This window comes from Schistocerca cancellata, chromosome 5 (genome assembly GCF_023864275.1).
Source record: "Schistocerca cancellata isolate TAMUIC-IGC-003103 chromosome 5, iqSchCanc2.1, whole genome shotgun sequence".
NCBI lineage: Eukaryota > Metazoa > Arthropoda > Insecta > Orthoptera > Acrididae > Schistocerca > Schistocerca cancellata.
The window spans coordinates 213253903-213274132 of NC_064630.1; the positions used below are offsets into that span (position 1 = coordinate 213253903).

The 20230-nt window shown below is 41.4% G+C and overlaps 1 protein-coding gene across 1 annotated transcript in view; it reads left to right on the top strand.

The window, feature by feature from the left end:
- The first annotated feature begins 14328 nt into the window (after nt 1–14328).
- LOC126188979 (uncharacterized) overlaps nt 14329–20230 on the top strand; it is a 103250-nt gene continuing 97348 nt past the window's right edge. The window contains exon 1 of the mRNA XM_049930767.1: nt 14329–14487. The gene's annotated coding sequence lies outside the window, so the exon portion shown is untranslated. The remainder of the gene's footprint in view (nt 14488–20230) is intronic.

Sequence of the window (20230 nt, forward strand, 5' to 3'; positions counted from 1 at the left end):
AAATCGTGATAGTTGTCACTGTAGCTCTAGTTTGGCGTGAGGCCGATGGAGTCGAGCGCAGGTGCAAGCCTGCAATTCCTCAGCCGCTTGACAGTGCGCTTGGGGTGGCCCTGCCCATTGCTGGCACGCCGTAAGGTACAGAATCTCGCACTAGGGCGTATCGCTTCTAGTCGGGCGTGCCGCGACAGGCCTCTCAAGGGGAAGTGTTGCGTCTCATACAGCCTCTCCTTCCCAAGTGGCTCTTTCCGCCTTCCCGTGGTGTCAGACGTCAAGCTCGGCATTTCTCGGGCCCGCCCGAACGTTGTCTTGCATCAAAAGTGAGAGCTCCAACCCAACCCGATGCGAAAGCAAAGGATGCGTGGCACAGAGGGAGCTGTGTCGAGGGACCAAAGATCTGTCCCTGGGGGGTGGGGGGGGGGTTGAGACATGAGGCTGCTAGGCTGTGGGGGGTGTTGCTCACCACTCTGTGCTGGATGGCTGCTGCTCCTCTCCCTCTCTTTGCACAGAGCACAGACCAGCAGATGCTCTGCATGCCGGCGACCTCGTTTGTCGGCATGAGCTCAGGAGTGTCCTAGGCATTGGGGCGAGACCGGTGGGCGAGCTGCAGCAGCCCCCCTCCCCCTTCCCCCATGCCAGAGGAGCCGGTCCGGGGCAAGACACAGGCTCCCACCTTTTAAGCACTCGTAATCAACATGGCTGGATCTGAAACGAGTGCGTCTAAGTGGGCATCTATGGCTCCTGATCCCTCTCCATAGGACGAGCTGGACAGGCAGATGACGAGACTGTTACTCAGAGGCATGCAAGAATCATTATGCTCTTAGAGCAAAGTATTAAAAGCGGTAAGCTAAGTCAAGCAGCTTTGTCTATCATTAAAAATGAGTTGGCTGCATAGGCTATTCCTAATGCTAAACTTGAAGGCTGCATCGAGGAATTGGAGAAAGAGAATTATAGGTTGACAAAGTAACCAACTAAGACCTGGGTGGGAGTGGCTGCGCAAGTGCCAATCAAGTCATAAACCATGAAAGATACAATTGCAAAAGTTATCAAGCGGCAAGACATGGCAGTCTTCCTTAGGACCCTGCCTAGCCAAGACACGAGCGTTAAAAAGATTCAAGAACTTCTGACAGCCACTATTGATCCTGTAGAAGATAAAATTAAAATCAACAGGGTTAAACCAGTACAAACATGGTGATTGTAGAAGATGCCACTGAGGAGAACAAGGAAAAATTGCTAAACAATCAAAAGTTTAGTTCGGTGGTCAAGTGTGAACCACCTAGTAAAAGAAACCACCTAATCATTCTATATGATGTTCCCACGATAATGACAAATGAGGAACTATATGAAACAATAAGGGGACAGAACTTCGAAGGCATGAATGATGAGGAGTTTAAAAATTGTTTCAAGTTGATATCCAAAACGGGGCCTTCGGAAAGTGATGTTGTTCATCACGTTGACGAGGTTACCGCACCAATGTGGAGAAAAGTTATGACAATGGGCAGATTATACGTAGGTTTTCATGCAATCAACACAGGGGATTATCTCGTGGTACCTCGTTGCCACAGCTGTGGTGACTTAGATCACATTCTGAGGCACTGCACCAGGGGGTCGGCGTGCTCCAAGTGTGGTGAACATGGTCACACCCAGAAGGATTGAAGGGCAACGGGAGTCTGTATCCCATGCAACAGACGTGGCAACAGATCTTGTGGGCCACTGGACGGAATTGCCCCACCTATCAAATGCTCGAACAAAGACTGATTTCGAGGACTGATTATGGCTGAGTATGTTAAAGTGAACAGAATGCCACGGCGAAAATCCCCTAGCAAAAGGAGGAGGAATGTCATGAGGGCAATTAAATTTAAAGAACTTGTGAGGTCACTTGCGGGCACCACCAAAATTGAAACAGTTGACAAAGTTATTCAAACAGAGTTCCCCACGATGGATAAAGGTATTCAAACTGAGTTCCTCCTGATGGTCACAGCTCCCTCCTCCCATAGGCGGGGAATGAGGCCAATCAAAGACCAACAGCGGCAAGGGCATCCTGTGCAGTGGCCCCATCTGTGGCAATCCCGAAAGCCGAAATGAGCAAACAGAGCAGTAACCAATCCAAGAAAGCACAGTAACCAGCTCAAGTGCACATTTAACCACACAAGACACCCCTGCAGTCAGATTACCGCCTGTTGACCCGACGAGGGTGTACCCTAATATTGAGTACACCATGCAATTGGCGAGGCTGGAGCAGCCGACTACCCTGACGACTGCCTTACGACATGTGGTTCGTGTGGGACATGAGAACGGCAGAAGGGTCACCTTCTCGATAATGGAGGCTGTAGACAGAATACAGCTAAAGTCAGTGAATCTCCCCACCGACTTCGGGGCCCTGCGGGACTTACTAAAGAAAGTCTTTGAAAGACAAGGCGAGTAATTCGACCTCGATGAATTTACGAACAATCAGTTTTGGCAAATAGACGAATTACTTTCGACTGGAGTAACACTTGGCCAAACGATCACATCCATACGTACTTTCCATAATGACCGAAATTACCATTGGCCAACTTAATACTCACAACAGTAGACTAGTGATGTAGGAGCTGCGTAAGGAGGTGGAGGAGAAGATACTGGATGTGCTCTGCCTGCAGGAGCCGTACTCTCAAGCTGGGAAAATAGCATTTGCAGCCGCGACATGGCAAGTTGTCAGCAGAGGGGAAGACCCAAGAGCGGCGATAGTAATAACAAACAAAGTTCTGCAAAGTTGCAATCTCTCGTGGGAGTAATTACACTTGTAAACATGTACTTCCAATACAGTGATAACATCGAGAGACATCTTGACCACCTGACTACAGTAATCACGGGGTTACAGGAGTGAAAAATGACAATAACTGCTGACATCGATGCAAAATGCCCCCTATGGTACAGCGGCACAAGGGACACTAACGGAGAAAAGGTAGAAGAGTTCATCAACTAGTTGTGGCCAACAAGTCCAGCAACCCTCCTACCTACGCAGGGGGAGGAGGACAAGGCACAAACATTGATGTCACCTTATTCACACCAAATGCAGTCAACACCAACCAACATTGGAATGTTGAAGAAAATACCACCACTAGCGACCATAATCTTATAAGTTTCACCCTAGGTGACAGAGTGCCACTGGGCCATGGGGTGAGAAGTGCAAATTAATTATAAAAGAGCTGATTGGGAACGCCTAGCGAGGAAGTGCGACATTCCTGCTTTGCCAGAGGATGATATACACTAGGACATAGACGTGGACGAGAGAACTGAGGAACTGGTGAGTGTGATAACTAGAGCGGTGAAACCAGCTGTACCAACTAGGAGGAAGGCCTTGGTGGCCTCTCCATCACCATGGTCAGCAAAACTGAAGGATATGCGCCAGTCTGTCAGAAGGCTGATGAGTCACTACCAGCGCAATGTCTCTGGTTGGAACGGCAAAGATGGTTGCTGCAGTATTGGGAGTCCAAGCAGAGGTTCCAAAAGGAACTACGTGCGGTAATGACAAGAAGCTGGGAGAGCTATGTCCTGAATCAATTGGCTTTAGACTCATGGAGTACACCTTATAAGTTAGAGAGAAAATCCGCTCTCCTATGGAATTGTCAACAGTCAGGCATGGGGACATGATGACAGATAAGGTTGGGGAAACTGAAGGACAATGGCAACTACGATATGATGACCTTGGCGAATGTAACAATAAGACAGCAGTCTACGCCTTTTCTGAAGAGGAGGTGGCTGCCCACATAAGATCGCTGAAGAGAGGTAAAGCTCCCGGGCCAGATGGCGTTGTGGCGGAGGTGGTGTAATTCTTAGCCTCCCAGCTGATTGCACCACTGACTCATCTATTTAATGAGTGCCTCAGGCAGAGGAAGTTCTCGAAGATCTGGAAAATTGCAAATGTTGTAATCATCAAAAAAGGACCTGACAAAGACCTGGCAAAAACGAAATCATACAGACCAATATGTTTGTTGGACCTGCTTGGGAAGATTTTAGAGAAATTGCTGATTGACAGATTGGCTGCACACCGAGTGCTGTGTGTGTGAGCAGCAGCCAGTTCGGCTTCAGGCCTGGGCGATCGGCATCTGATGCAATCGCCCTGGCGGCTGATGTCTGTGGCTCTACCCCATACAAGCATGTAGTTGGCATCATGGTGTATATCAGTGGAGCCTTCGACAACCTGTAGTGGCCTTCGCTCTTCTCCTGCTTGCAGGAAAAAGAGTGTCCAGGGCCACTATATGGTTGTCTGAGGAGCTATTGCGAGGATCGGGAGATCTGGCTATCATTCCCTAGCGGGAGAGTGGGAAAATCAATAAGAAAGGGATGTCCCCAGGGTTCTGTTTTAGGTCCCCTGTTCTGGGACATCCACATGGAGCCATTACTGGATAACTTACAACAAAGTAAAGAAGTGCTAGAAGTGTAGCATACATGGATGACCTCCTCCTGTTGGTTGGTGGCTGTATCTGAGAGGACATAGAGCCCAAAATAGAAAGGGCTTTAGATAATCTACGACTATGGTGCCAAAACACAAAGATGAAAATTTCACCAAACAAATCCACATACCTTCTGCTAAGCGGACAGCTGATCAGAAATCTAATTGTGAGAATTGAGGGCTCACCAGTTCTTTGGTGACGTGAGACGCAGTACCTGGGAATCATCATTGTCGAAAGGTGGAGCTTCGGGAAACACATTGACACCGTAACCTAGACAGTCCTTCAAGTATTAAACAATCTCATCTCCATAGGACATAAAAAATTTCATCTTCCTCCACATCTCATAAAATTATATCACAATAGTATCCTGACATCAATAGTGGGTTCCAGCTCAGGAGTCTTGGCGCATAGGCTCACAAGGGTAGTGCCCACCATGACAGTGAGAAGAGTACAGAGAAATATGATATTGAGATCTGTGGGAGCCTGCAGGAAATCTCCAGGGCGAGCCTATTAGTCATAATGGGGCTCTGCCCCCTGGACATCAAAATCAGAGAACAGGCTCTGTGGTACTGGGCCAAAAAAGGGAATACTGCAATAACAGAGGACATATTAGGCATTAGGGTTGAGGATAAGGGTGAGATAAGGTGAAGAGGTGAGCGGTTGTGGCAGGAATCGTGGGAAACAGAAGAAAAAGGTCGTAGAGCATTTGAATTTCTGCCGGATGTTAGGGAACGACTGAGCATGAAGTACTTTGAGCCATCCTGAGGATTGTTTCACTTTCTCACTGGTCATGGGCCCTACCCGACATATCTATGTCGGTTTGGGAAGAGGGCTACGTCCGCATGTGAATGTGGCGCATCAGAGGGTACTCCTGACCATGTGGTTTACGAGTGCCCCTTTTCAATGATGTAGCACCTACATTACGAGACCAACTACCCGACCATGACACTTAAAACTTACTTAGATGAGAGGACACTTTTCAAACTCTGAATAAATTGGCTAACGAGGTATCACGAAAAGTGTTGATAGAATACCTGAGGGACATTAATTAATTAACAATTTGAGACATATCTAATACCAACTGAGTCCAGTGCCCTATTCCCATAACCGCCCGTGCATGGACAGCCCAACTTTCTTTACAGTCTGGAATCCGCCACGCACAGGAGTAGGGGGAGGGGGGTACAACACAACCTATGTAGGACAAGCACGGATATGACATAAAATTGACTTAGTTAGTAGGACGTAGAACTAGGAAAATTAGTTAGAAACCTGCAGTGATTAACATCCTTGTCCTGCCCAGTGTCAGGGGCATGCTAATCGGGGTTAGCTCGATGAGCAAGGCTCCATAAGTAGGTTTGTATGTATATTGTTGACACACCTGTGACGCTGCAGGCAGTAGAGACTAGTTATAGGTAGGCTTTCTAAATAGGATACTAATAATAAATAAGTTGGCCATTGTTAATTAGTTCTGGCTGTAGCTCACTTAATAAAATTGTAATTAGTTGCAATCAATGTTTTGTATAAAGTTTTAGGACCCACTAATCACATAAGGAAGTGGGTTAAGAATGTATAATTATAAAGGTTTTGTAAATATAGATTTTTTAAACTGTAAATCTAAATTGTTGAGAGTAAGGTGTTAAAATGGCTTCCCTATAATATGAAAAGTATTCAGACATTCCCAAAAACATATGTTTTTCATATTAGGTGCAGTGTGCTGCCGCCCACTTCCAGGTACATATCAGCGATCTCAGTAGTCATTAGACATCGTGAGAGAGCAGAATGAGGGGCTCTGCAGAACTCACGGACTTCGAACGTGGTCAGGTGATTGGGTGTCACTTGTGTCATACGTCTGCAAGCAAGATTTCCGCACTCCTAAACATCCCTAGGTCCACTGTTTCCGATATGACAGTGAAGTGGAAACGTGAAGGGACACATACAGCACAAAAGCGTACAGCCGACCTCGTCTGTTGACTGATAGACAGTGCCAACAGTTGAAGAGGATCGTAAAGTGTAATAGACAGACATTTATCCAGACTATTGCACAGTAATTCCTATCCAGACCATAGCACAGTAATTCCAAATTGCATCAGGATCCACTGCAAGTACTGTGACATATAGACGGAAGGTAAGAAAACTTGGATTTCATGGTCGATCGACTGCTCATAAGCCACACATCACTATGGTAAATGTCAAACTATGCCTCGCTTGGTGTAAGGAGCTAAACATTGGAAGATTGAACAGTGGAAAAAGCTGTGTGGAGTAACGAATCACGGTACACAACGTGGCGATCCGATGGCAGGGTGTGGATATGGCGAATGCCCAGTGAACGTCAGCTGCCAGCTTGTGTTGAGCCAACAGTAAAGCTCGGAGGCGGTGATGTTATGGTGTGGTCGTGGTTTTCGTGGAGGGGGCTTGCACCCCTTGTTGTTTTGCGTGGCACTATCGCAGCACAGGCCTACATTGATGTTTTAAGCACCTTCTTACTTCCCACTGTCGAAGAGCAATTTCGGGATGGCGATTGCATCTTTCAACACTATTGAGCACCTGTTCATAATGCACGGCCTGTGGAGGAGTGGTTACATGACAATAACATCCCTGTAATGGACTGGCTTGCAGAGAATCCTGATCTGAATCCTATAAAACACCTTTGGCATGTTTTGGAACGCCGACTTCGTGTCAGGCCTCAACGATCAACATCGGTACCTCTCCTCAGTGCAGCACTCCGTGAAGAATGGGCTGCCATTCCCCAAGAAACCTTCCAGCACCTGACTGAACGTATGCCTGCGAGAGTGGGAGCATTAAATGAATGCAACAGCACTAAGAACATTTGTTAAAAGTCAAGGTGACCAAAAGTTTCCTTAAATTTATGTGTTTTATGTTTATTTGGACATTTATTTAATATTCCGTTATTTTATAATTTTTGTCGATTTAGAATTAATGTATACAGATAAAACATGTTATGATATGTCCTAGGTGACATTTATTACTTTACACATCACCACAAAGATACGTACACTTTCGTTTTGACACGCAAATAGTGTATTCAGTTTATTATATAATGTATTTTACTTATTGTTTTATTTAAGTATATCAGATTTGGTGGGAATTAATGTGTCAAGTTAATAACATGATGTGCCACATTAAGTGGAGGCATGTAACATTACAAGTAGTATGCAAGTTATTCATCTGCCTAGAATTGGAGGCGACAGGATGAATTTGCTCGTTTGGCTGAACACTACTGGCAGCACCAGAGCCCAGGTCTCAGCGTGTATTACCTGACCGAGCAGCCAATACTGGTCAGCTCAGGTACAATGGCAAGCTGCAAGTGGCTGTAAATGTATAAAGCCCACAGCAGGAAATTTGGATGTTGGTTGTCCTCATGGCAGAGTTTAAGGCAATCAGAAATATTGCTACTTATAACTATAAGATATTCAATAATTAATCACAGTTACGTAATAAGCTAGTTATGTATTAAAGCAAATCTTACGTGTGATCTTAGAAAAAACAGGTGCATCCAATGACACAATAATATTTTCGACATTTTAAAAACTACAGAAGTTAATATTTTTTGGTGACCAAAGTTATTCACAATAAATCTTGAAATTAACAGTTCCAAACAGTTCACATGATTTCAACATATGAATTGGTGATAGCATTGTGCTATAGATATCAACCCTGAAAGCTACACATCTGTATCTATTTTATTTATCGCTTTATTATATATTTATATGTTTTTCATTATGCAAATGTTTGTCAGAACATCATATCCTCCAAAATAACTCAGCAACCAAATGCAGCATGAATACCTCATATCTTGTCATACTTATGTAGGTATCTAAGAAATCTGTTACTAATTTCGCCAGTAATTTTCTTTAATTATGATTACAGTCGATGTCAAAAACCATGGTGATTTAAAGGTGGTAAATTGCATATGTTAGCTGACACTACCTCTGAAAAGAATGCAAAAAGATACATCTATCAAGCAGACATATGTAATTGTTTAAACACTATTTAACAACATTTTGCTGCCATTTAACACGAATGCACCTGTGCGAGAATGCTATCTTATTTATTGTATTTATTGTAAATGGCCTGTGGTATATGGAATGTTATAGCATTTCTTAATTAAATATTGTTATACTGTATCAGTTAAGTGTAGAAAGTGATCAAGCTAAGTCAAATCATTTCTGTAGAACATAAGAGTGATCTATTTTAGGTGGTGACTGTCTTCAGCCAATGGAGAAGTAGGCAGTGGTAGAACACTTCTTGAGATGTGAACTCAAGAGAGTGTTTCAAGACACTTTCATGTTTGATCTGGAAGAAAGCAGACCTGCCTGAGGCAACACATGAGGTTCGGTCATGTGGGTGATAAGATTCTGGGTGGTGAATGGCAACAAGAAAACTTTAACTTTTGAAGCACTTTAACTTTTGCTAGGTTTTAATGAGTTCCAGTGTGAAAAACTATAACTTTCCCCTGGCACTAAGGAACTAAGAATAGACGGAGTATGAGTTTCCACTTATTATCCCTAATGTGTTGAGATGTAAATCAGGGTGCTAAATTCTGAATTATTTTGAGCTGGTGAGTATTTCATGTAGTGTGGTCATAGAAGAACCTTAGTTTTTCACCCATCTTGGATGACATTGTAGCACAGCTATTCTGTTACCATTCTTGTAATTCATTTAACACTACATCATTGTATTTTAATGAGGTTATCCATCTGTAAGTATTATCATTGGTAACCGCAGGACCACTTTACATTGATATGAGATTATTTTCTTGCATAAACATTATTCAACGGAATTCTCTGGTGTCATATGTATCAATTTCAGATGTTATAGTAGAACCATTTTCATTGATTATTCATTTATCTTTTATTCGATATTTTTTATTATTTTATTAAATCGCAACTCTAGCCAACACATAGATTATTTTACTCCAGGATCACAGCTACAGGTTGTTATTTGCAGTGAGTTAGCTGCTGTGTGTGAAAGGAGATGTGTATGGCTTCACCCTACAGCTTCATTGAGCCACCCGTTTTAAACAGAGCCAAGCATAATTCAGTTACCTAGGTTCAAGTCACCGATGGTAAAGTCATACTTATAATATACACTTCAAAAAACGTTTTGCTATCACTTCAGTTCCGAAAGTTCCGGAACCTGTACAGAAAATTGGAATAGAGATCATCATAAACATCATTTCCGTCCTTTTTATTGCTCATGAGAGCCACACATTACATGTTGTGGCACCTTCAGAGGTGGTGGTCTAGATTGCTGCAAACACTGGTACCTCTAATATCCAATAGTACATCCTCTTGTATTATTGCATGCCTGTATTCGTCGTGGCTTACTATCCATAAGTTCATCAAGGTACTGTTGGTCCAGATTGTCCCACTCCTCAACAGCGATTTGGCGTAAATGTCTCAGAGTGGTTGGTGGGTTATGTCGTCCATAAACAGCCGTTTTCAGTCTATCCCAGGCATGTTCACTAGGGTTCATGTCTGGAGACAATGCTGGCCACTCTAGTCGAGCGATGTGGTTATCCTGAAGGAAATCATTCACAAGATGTGCACGATGGGGACGCGAATTGTGGTCCATGAAGACGAATGCCTCGCCAATATACTGCCGATATGGTAGCACTATCGGTCAGAGGATGGCATTCTTGTATCGTACAGCCGTTACGCGACAACCAGCGACGCACGTCGGCCCCACATAATGCCACCCCAAAACAGCTACACTCGCTGGACAGTGTGTCTAAGGCCTTGAGCCTGACTGGGTTGCCTCCAAACACGCCTCCGACGATTGTCTGGTTGAAGGCATATGCGACAATCATCGGTGAAGAGAATCAACCGCCAATCATGAGCGGTCCATTTGGCATGTTCTTGGGCCCATCTGTATCGCGCTGCGTGGGGTAGTGGTGGCAAAAATGGACATCGCCATGTAGGTCAAGAGTGAAGTTTCGGATCTTGCAGTCTATTGCGCACAGTTTACTCGTAACACGACGTAGTGTGGCTGCACGAAAAGCATTATTCAACATGGTGGCATTGCTGGCAGGGTTCCTTCGAGCCATTACCCGTAGGTAGTGGTCATCCACTGCAGTTGTAGCCCTTGGGCGACCTGAGAGAGGCATGTCATCGACAGTTCCTGTCTCTCTGTATCTCCTCCATGTCCGAACAACAGCGCTTTGGTTCACTCCGCGACACCTGGACACTTCCCTTGTTGAGAGCCTTTCCTGGTACAAAGTAACAATGCGGGCGCAATCGATCTGCGGGATTGACCGTCTAGGTATGGTTGAACTACAGACAATACGAGCCGTGTACCTCCTTCCTGGTGGAATGACTGGAAATGATCGGCTGTTGGACCCCCTCTTGTGTAATAGGCGCTACTCATGTGTGGTTGTTTACATCTATGGGCAGGTTTAGTGGCATCTCTGAGCAGTTAAAGGGACTGTGTCTGTGATACAGTATCCACAGTCAACGTCTATCATCAGGAGTTCTGGGAGCTGGGGTGATGCAAAACTTTCTTTGATGTGTGTAATTCTTATGACAAATCTCAATAACGTAACTACATGTAAATCTCTTCTCATTTGCTCTAAATGAAATTAACACAGTCCTCCTGTAGTCTGAATCCCCTCATCTGGGCAATCTGCCTTTTGAGGAAGTATTTCTGGCATCCTTTTGTAAACACTGTAAGCCACCACTTACCATGAAAGGGTGAAGTTTGTACATGTGCCAGTCCGTCAAGGAATATTTAGCAATTGTTGTTAAATTACATTTAAAACTTCGTTTTCCATTGTGTCTTTCAAGTATATCTTCGCTAGTGCCTACATGCCATCGCAGCTTGCCTTTCAGAATGGAGGCAGTTCAGTCCATTATAAGTTGCTGCATACATCATGACACCACTCTTCTGATATCTTTGATAAATAGACTGGCCTACCAATATCACCATTTTAACCAATAGGGACTGTGGGAGGTGCACCATGTGTATAATCACTGGAGTGTCTTTGGGGGCAGAGTGTAACTGCTTCCCTCTCTAGTGATCCAGGCTTCGGTCAGAGCAGTTTGTGCCATCTCTCCGTGGCCCTATACACCAGGGTGTCACCAGTAATATGAATGTGAACTGCCACCTCTCTCGTTTCTTTGCCTTTACATTTTTTGACAAGCTTCTTAGACTGACATTCAATCTATACCTCCCTACTCAGGGTGAGCCCTTTCTTTATTCCGTCATTGATAGTATATCCCAAGTTCTCTTTAATTGTATCTTTTTGTTCACCACCTCCCTTCCAATGCTCACCCAGCGCACTCTGTATCCTATGCATAGCATACGATGGCAAGTCATAATGATGAGAACTATTTATGATTATTACATATGTAGGTATTACCTTTCCTATGCATTCTTTTAGGGCTGCCACAGTCATATGTGATTCACTTACGTAGATATCATCTTAATCTGCTATCAACACAATAAATCATTAGAATAAGGTTAGTTACTTCTAACTTTTTTTTCCGCTTCTGTACTTCAGATGATTTCGGTGGGGGCACTACACTAATGAGTGAAAGAAGATTCCTGGCAGTTGCAATGGGCTTGGTGCAGATGCTTCACGCTTCTACATCAACCAACCCAGTAACGCGATTTTGTATACATCTCACTGGCGATGCCTCAGTGTTGTCGCAACTCTAGAGACAAGTATTGTTTTGGCCTGCACCCATTTGCACTTCGTGTGTGAAAGCTGGCAATAGCACTCCCGGCTGTCAGGGATTTTCTTTCGTCGATTCTACTGTAGGTTTGACGAAAGTAGTTATCCCTGCACTGGAGTCTTTCCTTCTGATTTCGGCCATATGATGACGATGACGATGACTGTGAACTAGAAATCTCCATGGCCTATTCTCTATTTTGTATGCATATTGAACCCTACTGTGACTACTCAAGTTGCTTGCTTTGCAATTCGAAATATTTTTGTAACGTCATTTGCCCACTATTTTCTTGATAGTTTTATGTCTTTTGTCAAGCTATTTGCTTCATCAATCGAAACATTTTTTACTATAACGTCACTTCTCCAGTATTTTGTTGATATCGAAAAAGGAAGTAGTTGTAGGTTTTAATGAATACTAGATAAATGGTAGAACATTTCAGTGAGTAAGTGACAGTGATATTTGGTAACTGACTATAGATTTTAAAATTAATTTCAGTGGTTTGTGGCACATATCTTCGAGACTACTCGTGTGAACACCATAGAAATGGAAGTCGACTGTTCATGTTTAGAGCTGCAGATGTGCTTATATAGTGATGAAAGATGTCGTAAGTCAATTCAGTCTCACTGCATCTTTTTTATTTTCCATGTTATCAGTGTTAAAAATGTGTTGCTACTATTCTGGGTACCAGCAACTCAAATAGAGGTGAATCGCTGTCTGAGAGAAAAAGTGAAACACAGAGAAATGGAAGAGGAAATGAAACGCAACTTCACAGGTTATTAGGGTATGTGATGCGTTTTAATGATTACAAAATCGAGTCACATTTACAAAGAACTTCACAATATGAACCTACTTATCAGTATGCCATTACGATCCCTCTGGCCTTGACGCATACGCTAATTTAGATGGAAAGGGTGTCATAAAGCCATTGTAACCTCTCCTGACGCACGCTAACCCATAACTGTTGTAACTGGTGCTTGATATCCTGGATGATGCATTGACATGGACTTGATGTCCGAGCTAGTCCCGCACATGCACTATTGGAGACTGATCTTATTTTCAATGGGAGTATCTTGTCACCACTCAAACAGTTCATAGAGAGGTGTGACATATCTGAATGAGCAGTGTCCTGTTGAAAACTGGGACCATGATTCTATCACAAGAGATATAACATGTGTACGTAGGAGGTTCGTGACATATCATTGTGTCATCAGAGTCCCCTTAATCAGTATCAGCTGTGACACACCTTGACGCCAGGGTTAACACTACTGTTGTTTACAAAACATCAGAAAAACGGAAAATCTCTTTGTGTAGCTGACATACTAGCTGAAGATGCCATTTCGATGCAGTGCAGAATCACGACTCACCACTGAACATAATGTGACGTCAGTCATCAACAGCCCATGCTTCCCTGTCATGGCACTACTCCAAATGCGGCTGTTTGTGGTGTGATGTTAATAACAGCCGATGAATGGGACGGTACTTTCCTAATCCAGCTACTGTTAGTCACCAACCAACAACGTGTGACAACACAGAATACTTGAGGGAGTTCACTACTTATTCTCCGATTCCAGGCGCAGATGTGAAGGGGTTACGATGTTGTTGCACAATACGGTGATCCTTTTTTATGGTGGTCAGATATGGTTGACCGAACCTCGATGTCGAGTATGCCTATCCAGCATTTGCATGCTGGTACTCGCCGATGCCGTGTATGCGTACAAAGTTAACTGTCATCTGGCTATATCTTCTGGGTGTTTCACTATTTTTGCCAGGCAGTTTATTTTCTTGAAATAAGGACAAGTCACCGGAATACGATGGAAAATTTAGTCCTTTGAAGAAATATCAAAATTCACTCGCTACTAATGCAAAAAAAGAAGGGGAACAAAAGGAATCAAGCTTTCACTGCACTAGGACGACTTTGCCTCTTCATTCCTTCTCCAACTGTTTTAGCTAACGATTTCTTAACACAATCATCAATTATTCCAAACCAAGAAGTTTATTCTGTCGGAATTGTTACACTCGAATTTGGACGTCTGTAATGGCGAGATGATATGTTACGAGAGAGGAAAATCGTCGCTCGGGGAGTAATCACTGTTATTGTTTTCCACTTGTTTTCTCTCTTGGAGTAAAAGAAGCGGTACACTCAATACACATGGAATAACCCGACAGATCAGTAGGTCTTTGTAATCTCTGTGTCAGTGAAGTCATTGACTGAACTGCATGTATAGTTGCGGGAAGTTTTGACTCAAAAATGGATCAAAATTACTTGGCTCACTTTCTTCCCATAGTGTACAGTTACAACTATCGTCAGTAATCTGTATACCATGCTTCGTTTCACATTAAGACCAACAATGGCTAGGACGAAGGTAAGCTTGGAATCTCCTTTTTCATGTAAAATTGTGACTTTTAGAAATTGCCAAAATAAACCTTTTAAGTTAATTGAGGTAAAAACACAATTTAGTTAACGCTGATAGTCTCATTTCGAGTGTCTTAGATTCCCAGGAAATGTATTTTATGATGTCTTGTACTATTAAGCACGTGACCTTGAGTTTCTCCGTATCGCGAACCGCTATTTTAGTAATAGTTCATTAAGCAGCATTTCACGTACAAATTCAAAACATATGCATACTTCCACCACAAACTTCAGATGTCGGGTCCTCTTTCCACCTGTTAAAGTCGAAATTTTTACGGGCACAATTTCAAACATTGGGCCAAGGGAAATATTTGTAAGTGCGTCACTGATATAGCGCTGATGACACAAGCACGATTTTTTTAAAGAACTTCTTATTATTCTAATATATCGATAACAGCAGGTCACATACAAATTATTTTCGAATGAAGAATATTAAGCTTGAATATTTTTCTATCGTTTGTGTATACTGTACATGCAAACATATATTCAGGTCAGAAATAACTTACAATCTGCGGATGTAAACTTAACCGCACAAATAAATTTTTAGCAGTACTGTTATCCTCTGCCCCTAGCCAGGTTTTTGGAACAAACTGTATTGCTTTAAATGACGTTAAATTGATACCCATCAGTGATAAAAGGAATTTCTGAAAAACATAGTACAAGATTCTCAGTGCTTCCGCAACTGTGTGTATTTTGATACTTTAAAGACGTACAGAGTTGTTTCATGCATTCTAAACGTTCAGAAGACAGAGATGATAACATGCGGAAGAATGCGATTTTGTATGCCCTCGTTTTATTCACATTTTCTTGCGATGTATTCGTTTTTCGTATTTTCTTTTAGTTTTTCAACCCCTTCGCCCCATATGGGCAGGGAGGGGCTGCCAGAGGTGCAACCAACCAGCTCTTCAGCAAAGGATTTATACTTACATAAGACGAAAAACAATAAATTGCACATCTTCCTAAAATTTGTGGGAGGTGATTTTGAAATTTTTATATTAAAAAGAACCTTGATTTTCATTTAAGCTCAAAGGTAAAATAAAAATAATAAGAATACATCTCAAGCACGTTATAAAAACATGATCTTAAAAATAGAGCACTACATTTTTACTAAAGTTGAAGAACTTGCCCAGGGAAAAAATGACATATCCTTGGAGAGGAAGAAGTCAGGTGTTTCGTAGGACAGGAGGATTTGGGTGTAAGTATAGAGATCTGATAAAGCCTGTTCCAAAATATAAATGGTCAACGGCAATTAAAGTGTGGTTAATAGACTGACAGGTAGTAACAGTGGAGAAAGTGTTGCAGTGGCTGTGGGAAGACGGGTAGGTAGTAGTAGTTTGGGATGTGAGTAGGGCCATAATATGAAGGAAAAAAGATATAGAGAAAGATGTGGAGGGGAAGGTAAAGGGAAGGGGAGGATTGGAGAGAAATGGTAAGGGAAAGATTAGGAGGGAAAGGGGAACCCTGATATAGGATACGTGGGGTGAGATTATAGTTGGTAGGATGGATACATGTCAGGGCAGATTTCATTGTGTGGGAGGGAGATGGTGAAAGTTTGTTGGGCGGTGATGTGAAATGTGTGTAAGGATAGGGTTGGTGGAATGTGTCGATGCAGGTGCAGCAGCATATCAGGATTGGAAATTAGAGAGCAGACAATAGGATTATTGGAGTCGCATATGAGTATCATATAGACTTAGAGAGCAGACAATAGGATTATTGGAGTTGCGTATGAGTATCATATAGACTTGGAGGTATTCATGTGAGTGAGGAGAGGTGGGAATTTGATGAGATGGTACGAGATCCATATGGGGAAAGGCAAGTGGATGTGGAAAATGAGGTTGTATGCGTGGCGTTCAAGAATTTGGAGGTACTAGTAAAGCCTAGATGGAGAAGATATCCATGCAATGTTTGCATGTGACAGGATAGGTTGGATGAAGGTTTGTAGGTGTGAAGGCTAGTGGAGGAGTGTAATTCCCAAATCTGTCTATTTAGTTTTGGTTTATTTGTGTGTTCAGTTCAATAATTATCAGGTGGGATTTCTATGTCAGTTGCAAGTCAAATGTTACTCCCAGATGTTTTAGTATGTTGGTTAATTGGATAGGGCCATCATAGATCTTGAGGTAGGAGTCAAGTAGGTGGAAGTACAGTTAGTTCACCCTGTAAATATTACTTGGGTTTTGGAAATGTTTATCTTGAGGAGCTATTGATTACACCAGGATGTAAAATGATTATGATGGATTTAGAAGGATTGTTAGAACTTCTGCTGCATACAGTTAGAGGGCTAGGAAAGCAATGTAATAAGCACATTGAAGTAGGTCGACAGGAGGAGGTTCTTTGGTTATCCCAGCAGTGTAGAGGATACGAATGAGAGAAGAGAGGTTGAAGCCTTGGGGCAGGGTTACAGTGGGGTGGAAAGTATGGGAATTGCTTCTAATAGTTAATAGTGCCAAAGAATGGAGGATTAAATATGGAGGATGCAATAAGGCAGACATGGGTAGTTCATACATCTGGAGAGTGCAAATGAGACCAGAATGTCGTACAGAGTTATTGAGTATCTCCAGGTCAAGGAATACAAAAAACACTGGATTTATGGTTGTCGAGGTGGTGAGATAGGTTGTGAGAGAAATACAGGAGTTGGTCATCAGAGGAGAAGTTGGGACGGAACCTCCTCCCTTTCACATCTCCTTTCGAAATTTGTGCCAGTGATTCTGAAAACCATGTTGTTACTTGTACACATTGTGTAACTGAATAGTTACAAACTAAGTCTATTTGTTTGCTGCTCAGCTTGCTATTTAAATAAATTAAAAGAAATTAATAAAAATCACTTGTTTGCCAATAAAGAAAAGCTGTGCATAGGAAGAATACAAGGTAGAGCTTCTGGGTACCACTATCAGAAGCAGGTGATGCTTTGGGTTGCTGATGAGGGAAGTTATATGATGCAAAATAGTACAGTAACTGCACTCATTATTGTGATATTGATTTTTTTATCCCAGTGAGTGGATTTAAGACTGCACAAAGTACATAGAACTGGTTGGTTGGTCTTCTTCTGTATACTACTCAATCTCTTTCGTTCCTTTATAGTGAGCTTGTTTTATCACTTGATGCCACATTGCTCTGGTCTGCTTTCTGTTTTTTCTCTTGGCCAACTTGCCATTTTTGAATCAGATCAAAAACTTCCCCTGCTCTGGATGTCATATTGTTTCATTCCTGACAGTGTAAGACAATTTTACGTATTCCTTCAGTATATTTGATGATCACCGTTTTTGTTTTGCTTATGCTCTCATAAAATTTAACTTTTTTCTTATCAGTCCCTGTGATTTTGTTATCTTGATATGGTAATAAATTTTTTACCTAATGTAACTGTGAAAGTGTGTGCGATTGCCTATGCATTTTGGCTGGGACATTATCATGTAACTTGTTGTTTCTTATCCTTCTGTAACTGCTCTTTCTGTATCTTCTGTAACTGCTTTCCTGTCTGAATTAGTGTCTGTGAGGCGTAAAGGCAGAAAGGGAGAAAGGAGGGACTTACTAATTTTTTTTTGTAGAGAAAGAGTGAAGAAAACTTTTTTTTACCAAACAAACTCAACACCAATGAAAACTTTGTTAGTCACCTAATATCACTTTATAACAGGAACCTGAAGTGTTCTTAACTAAGATAGTACACTTTGTATGAAATTAGTACACATTATTTTGCTGTCAAAAAAGTAATGTTAAATTATATTTGAATACTTTATATATTCACATTTTAGTAGTTTTTAGGCAATGGATGATAACAAAGGAAAAAAAGACCTGAATGATAATAACCTATATAACAAGTGCAATGTTGCAAACTTTTGTTACAACAAATTATGTAATTTCATATTTGTATGAATGCATATGTACAAAAAATCAGAGACAATATAAAGCAAGCAAGCAAGCGAGAAGGCTTTTGAGATTTCTATTAAACGAGGGCAAGCACAGTGTTTCGTATTTCTGTTGCCCATTTGCTGTCAGTGGTGGCTCATGACTAATAAAACAGAGGCTTCACATGACAATTCAAATCTGCCCATGAATATGAAAATCTTTATGAAGTTCATATGAACCACATACATATTGCTATAAAACTTAATTCCAAATGAAATAATTTGGATTAACTAGTGTCAGTATGATTTGCATGTGATGAGTACGGTAACATTTCTGTATGTAATTCATATACACAAAGGCAAGTCTTAAGCCTTTAAAAAAAAAAAAAGAAAAGTTAAGTATGCTCTGAATGATGTACTTCTAAATGGACAGAATTGCTAATGTGTTCAGCCTAGGCTTGTTCATTGCACTTCTTAAAAATGTAATGGTCCTCCTCAGAGTTGAGAAGCATCTTTCAGTGTAATTATAGTTACTGTTCAGATAAATGTCAAAAGTCTGCATGTTCCTGGAAATGTCAGAACATTTCAATATGTGAATTATGAGACAGACCTTCAGACATAATATACACAAAATAATTTTTACATATAACATGTAATAAAATATATCACATACTTAAACTATGAAAAAACAAAAGTGCTGAAGCTACATACGTTGTCAACACAACACATACTTTTCAACACATTGTCCATTCCACAACCAGACCACAGCTGCAGTGTGTGATTGTGGTTTGTGGCTGCAAAGTTCCTTCGCCATTTTGCTCACCAAACACAGCCCACACTAATCCGTAAGCACTCCTGACCCAACATGCAATGTTACATTACACTACATAAGTCTTATTCCATGGTTTCCACAGAAAGTGATCTCTAGGACGTGGAAAGAACTGAAAATGTATCTTCTATTTTATTTTATTGTTGTATGGTGAAATAGCGTAACATTTCGAAAGACCTTTGTATTACAGTGCTAATTATAATTATAAAATAACCTAAACATCAAAATTCTTAAACTTGTTTGCATTGTATAAAATTTAATGTGCCCTGGCAGTTTGAAGGATGGCTACATATGTACCCATGTATCTGATACCTGTCTGTACTAATGTTAACCCCTTGTAGTCTCTGTAGAGGTTGTTTTTAGTGTTATATTCCTGCTTTTCACTATTTTTTGAGAAAAGAGAAATATTGGTAATGATAAAGGATATTGATCAACATAAGCATTGTCGAGTAATTGTCAAAAGACAAATTTATTTGAATGCATCCCTGTACTATGTTCTACAATTAACACCAGATATAGCTCTTATGACACTTTTCTGTATTCTAAACATGTTTGTCTTAAATTGAGTCTCCTAAAAAATGTGTCTTTAACTGATTAACAAATAGAAGATACAGAATAAAGCAATTTTTTAGATGCAATAAATCACATGGAGGCTCTTGCATGCTTACTTACTCTGATAAAAAACATGAACTGATTTTAATCATTTGAATGAAGAGTATATATTTGAAAGCTGCTGTATCGAGTTGAATGGCATAGTAGTCTCTGTTTATAGAATACCAGAGAAAGCTAAAATTGAAGCTTTTCTAGTAGAATTTCATTGGCTGCTTGAAATGCTCAGTGAAGAAAAAGGAAAAAGATAAATTATCATGATCGAAAACAATGGACATGTCCAAATTCACTGATTTAATAAAAAAAACTTTGGCTTCAAAATAAACTTGATGTAATCCACTAGAGTAAATGCAGAGTCAGCTACCTGTTTTGATAATATTCTAACAAATTATGTATTTGAAGATGTTTATAAATTTTGC